Source organism: Alosa alosa, chromosome 12 (assembly GCF_017589495.1).
Source record: "Alosa alosa isolate M-15738 ecotype Scorff River chromosome 12, AALO_Geno_1.1, whole genome shotgun sequence".
Taxonomy (NCBI): Eukaryota; Metazoa; Chordata; class Actinopteri; order Clupeiformes; family Clupeidae; genus Alosa; species Alosa alosa.
In genome coordinates this window covers 9,619,153-9,633,730 of record NC_063200.1, presented here as the reverse complement: position 1 = coordinate 9,633,730, position 14,578 = coordinate 9,619,153, and the positions used below count along the sequence as shown (strand labels likewise).

Here is a 14,578-nt window from a genome sequence, read left to right as displayed (position 1 = left end):
TATATATCGCCATTCCCGACCTGTCATGCGACAATGTGACGTCACGGGAGTGCCTAACCATTTCACGCGTGGTGGTCGCGGCACTAGTTGACAAGATAATCCTTTAATTGTCTCCCAAGGGAGAAATTTGATTTTATACACCTGTGGAAAGGGACCTGATGAAACCCATGAATCGCTACCTACTTCACACCGTAGAACAGTGATCCTCACTATTTTTTTTCACAAGAGCCACATTAGCAGTGCAAAATCAAAAGTAGAGCCACTTTTATGACATGTAACTATTACTTATACTAACGGCTCCCACACACAGCTGCGTGCATCGCGTTGCTGGAGACGCATCCCATTCACTTTAAATGGGCTCACGTGATCCGTTGCCGAACTGAATTGTGGGTCCGTCGGCGTCCGTTTCTCCCCGCTGCTTTCGCGTTGAGGAGTTCAGCTGTTGCAGCACCGACAGACGGCACCGCCAATCAAAGCCAATCTCGGACGGCACCAACCAATCACATTATGGTTTTACTTCAAGTCATTTGCATAGCTACCTTCGGGAACACCCACTGGAATGCGTTGATGGAACGCAGCTGTGTGTGGGAGCCATAAGTAACCTTTGCAAATGTGCATTTCTACATATAAATTGGACATCCCACAAAAAAGAAATAACACAGCCATACATTTCCATTTAAAACCAGATTTACTTTAATACTGGGATGAGCGGAAGCTGGCATGCATGTCCTTGACTTTCTTCATGTTGTATTTGTAGTATTAGTAGTAGCAGGTTTGACAATACCCCCTTTAGGAAACACCATTAAGGCTTAATAACTTCCCTTCACCTTCATTATTTGGGTGAAGGGAGAGGTATAATTCAGATGTTTGCGTTTTTGTGGTGCAGTATTGTATGTTTATGAAGCACATTTGAAAAAATGTATTGACTGACATAGCCTACATGTAAGACCAATACAAAAAAAGTTTTTTAGAAATGTTGGCCAACTGAAAAGTGTGAACATGAAAAGAATGAGCATGTACAGCACTCAATACTTAGTTGGGACTCCTTTTGCCTGAATTACTGCAGCAATGCGGCGTTGCATGGAGTCGATCAGTCTGTGTCACTGCCCAGGTTGCTCTGATAGTGGCCTTTAACTCTTCTGCATTGTTGGGTCTGGCGTATCGCATCTTCCTCTTCACAATACCCCATGGGGTTAAGGTCAGGTGAGTTTGCTGGCCAATTAAGAACTGGGATACCATGGTCCTTAAACCAGGTAGGCCTACTGGTAGCTTTGGCACTGTGTGCAGGTGCCAAGTCCTGTTTGAAAATGAAATCTGCATCTACATAAAGTTGGTCAGCAGCAGGAAGCATGAAGTGTTCTAAAGCTTCCTGGTAGACGGCTGTGTTGACCCTGGACGTCAGAAAACACAGTGGACCATCACTGACTGTGGAAACTTTACACTGGACTTCAAGCAACATGGATTCTGTGTCTCTCCACTCTTCCTCCAGACTCTGGGACCTTGATTTCCAAAGGAAATGCAAAATTTACTTTCATCAGAGAACATAACTTTGGACCACTCCGCAGCAGTCCAGTCCTTTTTGTCTTTAGCTCAGAGGAGATGCTTCTGACGCTGTCTCTCGTTCAAGAGTGGCTTGACACAAGGAATGCGACAGTTGAAACTTGTGTCTTGCATACGTCTGTGCGTGGTGGTTCTTGAAGCACTGACTCCAGCTGCAGTCCATTCTTTGTGAATCTCACCCACATTTTTGAATGGGTTTTGTTTGACAATCCTCACCAGGGTGCGGTTATCTTTATTGCTTGTACACTTTTTTCTACCACATCTTTTCCTTTCCTTCGCCTCTCTATTAATGTGCTTGGAGCTCTGTGAACAGCCAGCCTCTTTAGCAATGACCTTTTGTGTCTTTCCCTCCTTGTGCAAGGTGTCAATGGTCGTCTTTTGGACAACTGTCAAGTCTTCCCCATGATTGTGTAGCCAACATAACTAGACTGAGAGACCATTTAAAGGCCTTTGCAGGTGTTTTGAGTTAACCCATTTAAGCCCAAATTTTTCCCAGACATGCAAATATGCAAATCATGTGTTATTAGCAACCCTTTGAAGTAATCAATAATTATTATTTATTTTTTTTAATGTAGAAAAGTAGATGAAAGTAGATGAAAAAGTGAGTTTTATGGGGATAATGTTTTATGTGGGATAATATGCGTATACTCAATTAAAGGTTGCTCAAATTGCTTTTTTGTTAAAATAAAGGTATTCTGACAGGAATTTTCAAACTGATATGAACCAATGGCAATAATAAATATGAAAAATATGTAAACATAGTTTATTTACCAGAAGCTTCGGCTCATTAAAATAGAACCCTGAATGTGTATGTCTGTGCGTGCGTGTGTGTCTGCATGTAGAGTTAGTGTATATGGTGTGTATATATATATTATATATATATATATATTAGGGGTGTAAAGATTAACCGATACGTATCGGTATCCGTTTTTAACGTGTAAGATACGGCTACATCGATACATAAAGCCCCGTATCGGAAAAAAACTGAAATGAACCGGTCGTTGTATCGACTTACTTGTTATGAATCGCTTAACAATGTTTTCTGCTCGCTCAGACTCTCATTTACGTTCCAAGCAGCGCGTTCATCCCACTTCCGGTTTTGAAACTATACGTGGTACGGAATTGTGGGTAATGCAGTTCGTTTTTGGTTACATTCATTGCCAAAGTTGTCAAATGACCTCATTACCCATACATCTACTGCAACTTAAGCATGTGACAACTTGCACTCGGCTGGCTTTTGTTTTTCGAAATCCAGCGCGAAATTAAACACTTATAGCATTCCTAAACAGCAAGGATAGTCTGTAGAGTAGCCTTACCTTTGATGAAGGGATTTCCTTAATGTTAAATAATAATTTGGCCCTGGCTGCTAAAACGATGCACAAATTATTAGCCAATGATTTTGTTCATATTCACTCAGACTTGTGGCATTATAGGTTTCTGCATTAGGTCTACTGTTGGAACAAAATAAGCCCAGAGAGTTCATTGATTTGTAGGCCTATTTTATTCTTGTAGGGTAGGCTAGGCTATATGAGAAAAGGCCAAGAGTTTCTTAAGCACTTTTATTTTGGTATTGTCTTACCTCAACAAGGCTACAGCTCCATGAAAACAATCAGATATAACTCTATAAAATCTGTGAAAGATCTATAAAGTCTATAAAAATGTATTTTTATGTTGTATTTGGCTGCTGTGTTTGACTGAAATGTAGACTATTCTTTTTTCATTTCAATACAGTATATGAAACAAACCTCAGTTTAGATAATAAATATAATAAATATTCACACATTTTTTTTTGCCTAATTGACAACCATGATCATGATAATTGATAATATAAAATTAATGTGCACCAATTGATAATGAGCAAATGATAAAACATCTTTCAGAATGCTTTCCATTCTTGAACCGCATCGAATCGTACTGAATCATTTTTTATAAACATGTACCTTTTCTTGTATCGAATCGTGCCCATGTATCTAGATAGATATACACACACACACACACACCCCATGCAGATACACACGCAGACCATATACACTACCTCTCACAACTACATGCAGACACACACTCACGCACAGACATACACATTCTGGGTTCTATTTTAACGAGCCGAAGCTCCTGGTAAATAAACAACACACAGACACAAACACACAGATATACACTCACACACACAGATATACACACTCAGACACACACACAGACATACACACTCACACATACACACACACACATATATATATATGTGTACACTATGTGTATATATGTGTGTGTGTGTGTGTTTGTGCCTGTGTGAGTGTGTATGTCTGTGTGTGTGTCTGAGTGTATATATCTGTGTGTGTGAGTGTATATCTGTGTGTGAGTGTGTATCTGTGTGTGTGTGAGTGTGTATCTGTGTATATCTGTGTGTGTGTGTGTGTGTTGTGTCTGTGTGTGTGTGAGTGTGTGTGTCTGAGTGTGTATATCTGTGTGTGTGAGTGTGTATCTGTGTGTGTGAGTGTGTATATCTCTGTGTGTGTGTGTGTGTTTGTGTCTGTGTGTGTGTGAGTGTGTATGTCTGAGTGTGTATATCTGTGTATGTGAGTGTATATCTGTGTGTGTGTGTATGTGTGTATTTGTGTGTGTATGCGTGTATTTGTGTGTGTGTGTGAGTGTGTATGTCCGTGTGTATGTGTGTATGTGTATCTGTGTGTGTAAGTGTGTATATTTGTGTGTGTGTGAGCGTGTATGTGTGTGTGTCTGTGTGTGTGAATATGTGTATGTGTGTGTGTGCATGTGTGTGTGAGAATATGTGTGTGTGTGTGTGTGAGTATGTATGTGTGTGTGTATCTGTGTGTGAGTGTGTGTATTTGTGTGTGTATCTGTGTGTGAGTGTGTGTATTTGTGTGTGTATGTCTCTGTGTGTATGTATGAGTATGTGTATGTCTGTGTGTTTGTAGGTGTAGAAGTATGTGTGCATTTAGATACAACATTCTATCCCACCGGTCACTATTGTGACCGTTAACATGTTTACTCATTCTGCAAACACACCAAATACATTTGAATAATTATAAATGTATATATCATAACTAGACACCTTAAAGACCATGTGTACAACAAATATTTGTCCTATGTTTATTTTAACATACTTTAAAAACCTTTTATTTGGGAGCTGTGAGGCCGTCATCCTCTTCTCAAGGTGCAACCAGGAAGTAAACAGCTCTGGTCATGTGACAAAAACATTTGACACTGCACACATTTCATTGAAACACTTTATTGTTTCAATATTTACTGAAAGAGTATTGGGATATTCCCCAGTTACAGTTTTAGAGGCTTATAAGTACTTTTTTTTTCAGTCACAATTGTGACCGACGGGGTGAAATGGGTTAATTAGCTGATTAGAGTGTGGCACCAGGTGTCTTCAATATTGAACCTTTTCACAATAATTCACAATGAACACTTGAAATATATCAGTCTGTGTGGAATGAATGTATACATTATACAAGTTTCACTTTTTGAATGGAATTACTGACATAAATCAACTTTTTGATGATATTCTAATTATATGACCAGCACCTGTACATGATGCATGTATTGCTTGTTGTTATGGTGGTTATGTATGTGATGCATGCACTGCTTGTGGTACTTGGTTATGTATGTGATGCATGCACTGCTTGTGGTACTTGGTTATATATGTGATGCATGCACTGCTTGTGGTACTTGGTTATGTATGTGATGCATGTATTGCTTGTTGTGGTACTTGGTTATGTATGTGATGCATGTATTGCAGCTGGTCCTCAGTAGGTGGGTTTAGATGGTTTCAATGGACAGATTTTCCGATGAAACTTTGTGTGGGGGTACGTTCTATTCCCATCAAGTGGTAATAAGCCATGTCATGCAACTTAAAGGATATATTGTTTGTTGAATACGTGTGTGTGTGTGTGTGTGTGTGTGTGTGTGCGCGCGCCAGTTGTGTGTGTGTGTGTGTGTGTGTATATGTGGACTCCCGTCTCCTGTCATCTTTGGAGATTTTCTGCATTGGGAGGTGCAGTACTCCAGACCCTTAACTCCCCTGCATATGCCACCTCTCTGCCCCGTCTGTGTGTGTGTGTGTGTGTCTGTGTGTGTGTGTGTGTGTGTGTGTTGCCTCTGTGCTCCATGACAGCACAAGAGGGCTGGAGTTTAATATTCCTGTAGAAGTTATACAGTGACAGCCTGACAGCCCAGGTGCCGATAAGTTATTAAACAGTGCGACCGTGACCAGACACAGAGGGGTAATAAGGACAGAGACTAACCACTGGTCAGATACATCAAGACAGAGACTAACCGCTGGTCAGATATATCAAGGTAGGCTTTGGAAGTCTCTTTCTCTGACTCACTCTTTCTCACACATTTAGAGATAAAGCTTTTGGCTTTGGCTTCCCTATTAGTACCTGGGAAACTGTTAGGATGGATAGAGTAAATCCCTGGACATCCCTGGATAAGGCTGTATACGGGCCAGACCTGTGCTGTATACTATACGGGGCCAGACCTGTGCTGTATACGGGCCAGACCTGTGCTGTATACGGGGCCAGACGGAGCCAGACCTGTGCTGTATACGGGGCCAGACCTGTGCTGTATACGGGCCAGACCTGTGCTGTATACGGGCCCGACCTGTGCTGTATACGGGCCAGACTTGTGTCATATCAGAGACTGGTCCTGTGCGGTGGATCAGGGCTAAGGTCAGGAGAGGATGAGGTTCTAAACTACTGGTGCATCAGGGCTAAGGACAGGAGAGGATGAGGTTCTAAACTGCTGGTGAAGTGTTCTGCTGTGGAGAACCCCATCATCGTTCCTTGAAAGTGAGGAGTAGAATATGGGGGCAGCCGTAGCCTACTGGTTAGCGCTTCGGACTTGTTACCGGAGGGTTGCCGGTCGGGAACCCCGACCAGTAGGCACGACTGAAGTGCCCTTGAGCAAGGCACCTAACCCTTCACTGCTCCCCGAGCGCCGCTGTTGTTGCAGGCAGCTCACTGCGTCAGGATTAGTGTGTGCTTCACCTCACTGTGCGCTGAGTGTGTTTCACTAATTCGCGTGTGGGTCCTGTGTGTGTGTTGCTGGTAAAAATATGGCATGCCAAAGTGAGACACGAGATCCAGTCACGGAGAAGTACAATCAAGATGCAGAGTTTAATTTGGCTGTATACAGGAGAGAGGCACACACGAAGCAATGCACTCCAGAATATGCGTCTCTGACTTGACACAGAATTATCCAGGGTTTAAGCACACAACAGCAAAGGATAGATAGATACAGTAACAGTGGCAGAATCAGGAGACATCCAGGCCACCCTAATCAATGGCACCAATGGCATTTGACGCAAAACAAACAAGAAGTGATATCAACCCTGGCACCTTACATTATCCATGGAATAAGTATCAGTCAGTGCATGTACAGTACATCTGATCAAAATACTGATTTCATACAAGAAATTTCACAAGATTACACAATGTACAGTGGGCATCGCTTTCAAATGACCACTTCATTCGCGCATTACGCGGCGTGAAGCTGCGTGAAGCTTTAGTACCACTTTCAGCCACTGTGCGTCGCTCTGCCACTGTACATCGCTCTGCCTGCCCCCCCTTACATAATTGTTGCCGAGAGTAATCCCAGCCTACGAATTCAATAACAAAATAAATCATGCATAATTAAATATTACCTCGATTTAGGCTACTTGGGTATGGCTTAAGGCTTGACTACACCTAAAATCGAAATCGAAATTTGCTGTCTACATTATTGTCAGTGTTGGGGTTAACGAACTACGCAAATCAAAACAGTGGTGTGATAATTGAGCCAGTAGAGAAATAACTGTTCAGAATTAATCTGTAGCCTTGGGTAGGCTTCTGCAGAAAACAATGTTGTTGCCGATTTAATACTATCTGGCGACGCTTTTAACAGGCTACTAATAGAGGCTTAGACAACTATGACTCACGCTTTGGTTTCAGAATTAATTTGCCCTACTTCTTGACTGCAATGTAGTCAATTGACTGCTTGACATGACATTTTTATTTTTCTGTACAATAAACAATTACATCTGCTTTATGCCGCAGAATTACATTCATATTTGGCTGACTGCAGACGCCCACTTCCCTCCCCATATTCCAAGATTAAGATAGTATGAAGTGCTTTTTGTAAAAAAATAGTTAAAACGAATAGCTATTTGCAATTTGACAAAAACACTGGTCCTCATTTTGCTAATGCGAGGACGATATGAGCATGTTGCATTTAGTTAGATGTCCGAGTCACGATAATGTTTGAAACCACTGGCTCGTAATCACAATAATTTAACACATGACAGTTGGATAACCTACTTCATCATGTCCCCATGCCTACATTTTTGTGAGTAGCATAGAGATCGTTAAAAACAATAAAGTATGGCTCTCCGCTTGGGACATCGAAAACTTATATTTTTAATAGACTACCGTCGAAGATGCTGACTTGCAAAAGCCTCGATAACACGCTATCTCCACTATCATCAGTCATGCCCCTTGATCAAAGTGGGGAATGAAATAAAAGTTTGAGAACCACTGGCTTAACAAGTTACCTACAGTCCAGAACACAGAATCTGTTGCAATATTCTGATGATCGGCGATGATATCGGCAAATGTTTGTTTTCCAAAGTAAGAATTTCACTTCACCATGCACCTTCGACAATACCTGGGCTACCTGGTATCATTACAAACATTATTCTGTGTCCTAAAACTGGCATATTTTATGGCATTGTGTCATGTAAGTTCGTTGCAAAATCTAGAGAAATGTGTGAGGTGGTCAGCTGGGGACAATTGAGACACACATTGATTGTGTTATTACTTGAACACTCCACACTATCCACAGCTGTGGTAGGCCTATCAGGGCAGGAGGATTACTGTCAGCGGGCTTTATATAAAATTCTTCAACAGAAGGCCTCGAATGTTGTCTTGTTTGTGGAGCGCTTTGCTTCGCTTCTGTAATTTCGGCTTCATTGAAAATGAGGGCTTCCCTCAATGACCCTCCGAGAATAAATAAAGGTTGAATGAATGAATGAATGCAGGCTTGCCCAAAATAAAGGCATGTGGTTTGCGCAGCCTACAGTAAATAACAGACCCGCCAGAATGTGCGTTATGATGCTTTTTTATGAGCAAGATGTTTTGGTACCCTACGCACACTGCATGTTCTTAAATAATGATCATCAGTAATATTCAACCATTAATTTGGGTAAATGGGCAAGCGTGACCACCTTGATTGGCTGATTGGCTGATGATTGTAACGCGGCATGATTCCAAACACCTCCCTTACAATGATGAGTGACAGGTCTCAGAATGCGCATGCTTACACAAGGACGGAAGATGATGAATAACTGGGGCCGTGAGGCTATTCACAAAGGCTTTTATCTTACTACTAGGAGTAGGTTACTCCTAAATCGCACTTAAAGATTTTAGATTGGAGTTTTCTTAAAAGTTATTCACAAAGCCTTTTCAGACAACTCCTAAACTAGGAGTGAGTCTTCGATGGCTATGGATGACGCCATTACTCATGCACGAGCTTGACTGAAGTGACCACCTTGATTGGCTGACGATTGTAGCTGAATTCCAAACACCTCTTCCGATGATGACTGACAGGTGACAGGTCGGAATGCGGCGCTTACACAAGTAGTCGCGAAGGACGGAAGATGATGAATAACTGAATAAAAAAGGCCTAGCCTAAATGAATAAAGAGTAAGGCAAAACAAATAGCTTAGTAGCCTAATGAAACATAGGCCTATGGATTGATGCAGTAGCCTACCTTTGCAACATTATTAAATTAATCTGTCACCATATCCCTAGGCTACGCTTTGCAAAGAGGAGAACATTTTAATTTGATTCACAATGAAACGTTACATTTCATTTACATGTTAACAATGAGTAGTTTTGGTTGTTGTTGGTGGCGTTATTGCATCCCTTTATGAATGCAAAATTGTTCCCTATGATTGGAAGTCCTGTTACATAGGCTATTTCAAAACATCGCAACGTGAAAATGCCACAAAAAGCTGTTTATGAATAGGTCTTAGTGAGTTAGGAGTCCTCTCGACTTAAGCTGTCCCAGACTTAGGTGCTACTTTTTAGGTCTAAAATGCTTCGTGAATTACTTTTGTGAAAAAATTAGGGTCCTAAAGTTAGAAGTGACACGCCCATTATTTTTAGGAGTTGCTCTAAATTCGCCAGTTAGGAGCTACTTTTAGCCTTAAAATTCTTTGTGAATAATGGCCCCTGAATAAAAAGGCCTAGCCTAAATGAATCAAGGCAAAACAAATAGCCGAGTAGCCCAATGAAACATACGGATGGATGTAGTATCTTTGTAACATTATTAAATTATTCTGTTACTATGCCTACGTTTGCAAAAGAGAACATTTTAATTTGATTCACACTAATGTTACATTTAATTTAAATGTTGACAATGATTAGCCTAGTTTTGGTTGTTGTTGGCGGCGTTATTGCATGTTAGTTATGCCTACAATGCAAAATTGCTTCCTCACGATTGGAAGCTCCTGTAGCTGCATAGGATTTCAAAACCCGCAGGTTTGTGAATAGGTCTGTGAGTAAGGAGTCCTTTGACTTCTTTTAAGCTGTCAGAGGTGGGAAGGTGTGATTTTTTGGGAAGGGCCGGATTAACTGTGCACAATTGTCTGATGGCCCCCCTTCCCCCCAGCCAACGTGAATCGGGTGGTTAGGCCTATCGTGAAGATTTTTCCATCTAAGGCACGAGCGCATCTGTGAGGCCAAGCCTCACCAAGTAGCTCGTTTGTTTACAACTAACATTCCATTTAATTAAACTGCTTTATAGGCTATGCCAAATAGTTTTCAACATTTTGAATATTAGTGTCGGGTGAATTGAAATGTTCTCAAAGTAGCCTTATGGCTGAAAGCTGCTTGGGACCCCCCTCCTCCGAAAGCAATATAACCATACAAACGCGCTTCCTGCACTCATTGTTTCAAAAGGAGTAATTTTGGCTTTGTCAGAACTGAAGAGCTGTGGACGCACGGCACGGTATGTCCAATGAAAATAAATTAACGCAACGCAACACAACACAACACAGACCCCCTTCTCCAGTCACTGACATGAACAAAACACAGAACCCGCTTCTCTCACAGCAGTCACTGACAGTAACCTAGAATAAATGCATGGGGAAAACACTTCCCATGACAAAGACATCGTAAAACACTGAAAGTTAATATTTTATCACTAGCAACATTCATCTGTCCTTTGTCAAATGTATTATGTTCCAAGTACCCTATGCGTAATTCTGCTTCATAAAGTTGAACAAATACATTTGCTTATTTCACAGAAAAAATATAAATAGCCAGTCTACAGTGCAGAGTTGGTAAGTTATGGTAGGCCAACCTGCAGTGAACATACAAACAGGGGAAATTATTTCTCTTGCAGCTGAGTAGCCTCAGGTGCGCACGAGACATAAGGCCTAACATGCAAGCGCCTAATGAATCGTGGTTTCACGACAATCGCTACTTAAACTTAAATAGGTTAACATCACTCTAAGTTCGCCTTCAAGCAAGGAAAACGATGATTTGAAGACATATGTTTCGTTGGAAGGGCAAGGGTAGCAACAGGGCAACACAGAGACAGGCCCGATGGCAGGGCTGTTTTGAGAGTATTAAAATATGGGATATTCTACGGGAAAACATTAAAACGGCAAGACAGCTGGGAAAGTTAAAATACGGATAAACACGGAAAAAGTTGGCATGCATTGTTGTGAAATTGTGCAAACAGGCTAACACATTTGAAAAGGAAGGACTGGTAGCATGCAAGCTCACGGAAAGATTGATTTAAGAACGCTATCACAAAGTGTGTGGCTGTGGCGCCGGGCGGAAGACAATTGGCAGGAGGGTCATGTCTTTTTAACAATTCTGTCGGAGGGTCATTGAACAATTTCTAGCAGGCAAGAGGGGGTCATGCAACTTCCAACTGAAGCACTCAAAATTCCTCCGTGGCCCCTTCAATAAATAACGATCAGTCCCTAGATTGCTGCTGGGCTATATGTCTTGGTTCTGTTAACAACTCATTGTCAAACGATAGCCTATCTCAAGTTGCATCCATTACAAACAAACATGCAATGTGAACGTCTGGGATTGGGGAGAGCACTAAATGCTCTACTGAATAAGCACGAAGTCAAACCTTTAAATGAAAAAAAAAAACACTCTTTAATAATCCAAAAAATAAACCGCTAATGAAGTAAACTTGTGACCATCAAAAATTGTTTATCGCTTGTAACCCGCGATACCAGGACGTAACAGGAAGGCATTTGGCTGAGCAACGGAGGTTAATATGCTCCATGTTTTGTCCAAACTGTCTATCATCGCTGCACTCGGAGAAAACCGAATGTTTCATTCGGCCCCTCGCTTCAATCGTCCCGTTGTACCTACTCAAAACGCAGATAGAACCTTATTATTCTAAGGTAGCTAAATAGCTGCTCACCATGATTCATGCCCAATTAATTCCCCTGTTAAAGTGTTCGCCTTTGTAGTTTGGTTTCGTGATAGCCTATGATAAACGGCTTATGGCCAAATATGTGAAAAAACGTTAAAATACAGTAGGCTTATAAACCCGAAAAGTTGACAGTGATTTTTCATAATCACTTTGGAGGGTCATAGAAAAATGTATTGCTTGGCGAGGGAGGGCCACGCCTTTTGGACTAATGCTCCCAAAACTCCTCCGTAGCCCCTTAAATAAATAAATCTAACAGTCCCTAATGAAGTAAACTTTTGACCATCAAAAATCGCTTATCGCCTGTAACTCCGCGATAACAGGATGTAACAGGAAGGCATTTGGCTGAGCAACGGAGGTTAATACTCTATATTTTGTCCAAATGATGTCTGTCTATCATCGCTGCACTCGGAGAAAACCAGAATGTTTAATTTGTCCCATGCCTCTACGGCTGCAAACGGATTCACTCGCAGTTAACCAAATATTTCTTTATTAGGGCAGGGCAGGCATATTTATGGCTATTACATTATTTCTAAACCAGTCTGCTAAAGTCTGTAGTGAAGTCTGTGTAGGGTTTTCCAGGCTCCATTTCTTTTACGAGACACCCTGCTCACTTGAGCCATCTACCGTTGTTTGGGTTGTTGCAGCGCCTCACTGGAAAAATACAAATTAAAGTCGCTATGATACCACAAGTGATCCCACGCCAAACGACCATGAGTGAAGCTGGCCAAGTCGAAGCACTGCCCACTGTACATGATGTTTTTTAATTAGTGTAAAGAGTATAATCAGACTTAAATCAGATAGTTTGAGTCAGTATCAGTATCGGATTTATTACACAGCCCAGTTCTCACTGAAGAAATGTGTGCAAGGGGAGAGAGGTCATTACAGCTTCCTGGCCACAGGGTACAGCAAGTGGCAACAGCAATTGGCCCTGATAGGTTGTGCTTGTGTGAAAATGTTCTTCTCTCCTGACTATGTGTCCTGGTGTTCGGATATTTCTCTCTGTCGAGAGTACAGAGGCATGATAACAGCATAAACACACCTATCTGTCCAGCCTTGATGTGAATTAATGTGCTTTGTGTCTCAAAATGTGTTTAAGGGTGGGGTGTGAGTCTTGCTCTGTGGTCTGGTCTGTGTGCTTGTACCTTTGCTGTTGCATATATAACTTGAATGCTGAAACGTTCACTTCAGTTCATCTTTGTGGAAGTTGAGCCGCATTTCTGGTATCTGAGATCTGGTGAGTTTGTTCTTATGGTGTTGGTTAAACAGCAGACTAATGGCTCTCTGCTTATCTGAATGTCTGAATATCAGTTTACTACTACTTACTCCTTCTGTTACTCGTTACTCTACTTTTCAGTTGGTCTCTGTAACCAAAGTGCAAGGGTTATGTTGTTAATATTGGCAATTTCAGGTTCGGCATTGGTCAGCTGAAAGTATAGCCTCCTTTTCACGCCTAAAATTAGCCTTTATTAATTTTGCCACCTTAGCTAAATTTACCTTTAGTTTAGTTTTAGCGTACCGTTGTGTATGACTTAAAATCGTGTGCGTGCTTTAACATCAGTAAAGCATTGAGCTTCACTCAGCATGATAATCCAGCTCTAATGCTGATGTTTTGATGCATATCTTGCGGAGGAGGGGAGGAGCCAACGTGTTTGAGGGGGAGCGGTGCAGGGACAGTGCGTGCTCTCCCTGCGCATATCTCTACAATGAAGCCATTTTTATCTAGGCTAATCTTTATTTGAAATAGGTAATCACTGCACATGTGTTTATAAAATAACACATAGGCTACCCATGAGTCTTCATGCAATCATGTCCATCATCACCATGGGAACATGTGCACAATTTAGCTATCCTGCGTCAAAACTCGTTACCGCCCCAGAATAGACAGGCTCTGTGCCACTCACCATGGTCAGGCCTCTCACTAGGTAGGCTATGAGATATTTAATTTGCCCTGACTAATTAAAATGTGAGGGCTAACTGTAAAGCTGATGATGCACGGGTCTGTTATTTTTTTCCAGAGCTGTATGAATACCCAGCCTAAATTTGGGTGGGGCGGGGTGGGGGTCCGTGCTCAGTGTCTCTCTCAGCAAAGGGGTCCTTGGGCTGAAAAAGTTTGAAGACCCCTGCATTAGCCTATAACAAACTCAACAGCACAATCGGCATAGTCAGGATACAGGTTCTAAACATTTCAGATCAACTTTGCAAACTAAAACCTAGTCTATATTTTATTTAATAACGTTGGCCTGAAATAGTGTTCTCAAACTAGTTTATGTATTACCTGGTTTGGCCCAACAAAGATCATCTTAACATGGGCTATAGGCTCCTGGGTTGTGCTAAGCTCTGAACAATGTCCAAACCAACAATGTCAAAAAGAAAGAAAAGTCATATAGATTGCAAACACTCACCAAAGGATAATAGCTCCTCCTCCCAACACACACACACACACACACACACACACAAACCACCACCAGGCTACATTAGGCTACATTACTGTAAATGGCCACTGGCACAAGAAGTGTGGGGGTGCCCTTTTATCATTTGTAAGAGCAATGGCCCA

At 41.6% G+C, this 14,578-nt stretch overlaps 1 protein-coding gene across 1 annotated transcript in view; it reads left to right on the top strand.

Annotated features, from left to right (window-relative positions):
* The first annotated feature begins 5,791 nt into the window (after positions 1-5,791).
* The window catches only part of LOC125304379 (glutathione hydrolase 1 proenzyme-like), a 29,596-nt gene continuing 20,809 nt past the window's right edge, over positions 5,792-14,578 (top strand). The window contains exon 1 of the mRNA XM_048258599.1: positions 5,792-5,877. The gene's annotated coding sequence lies outside the window, so the exon portion shown is untranslated. The remainder of the gene's footprint in view (positions 5,878-14,578) is intronic.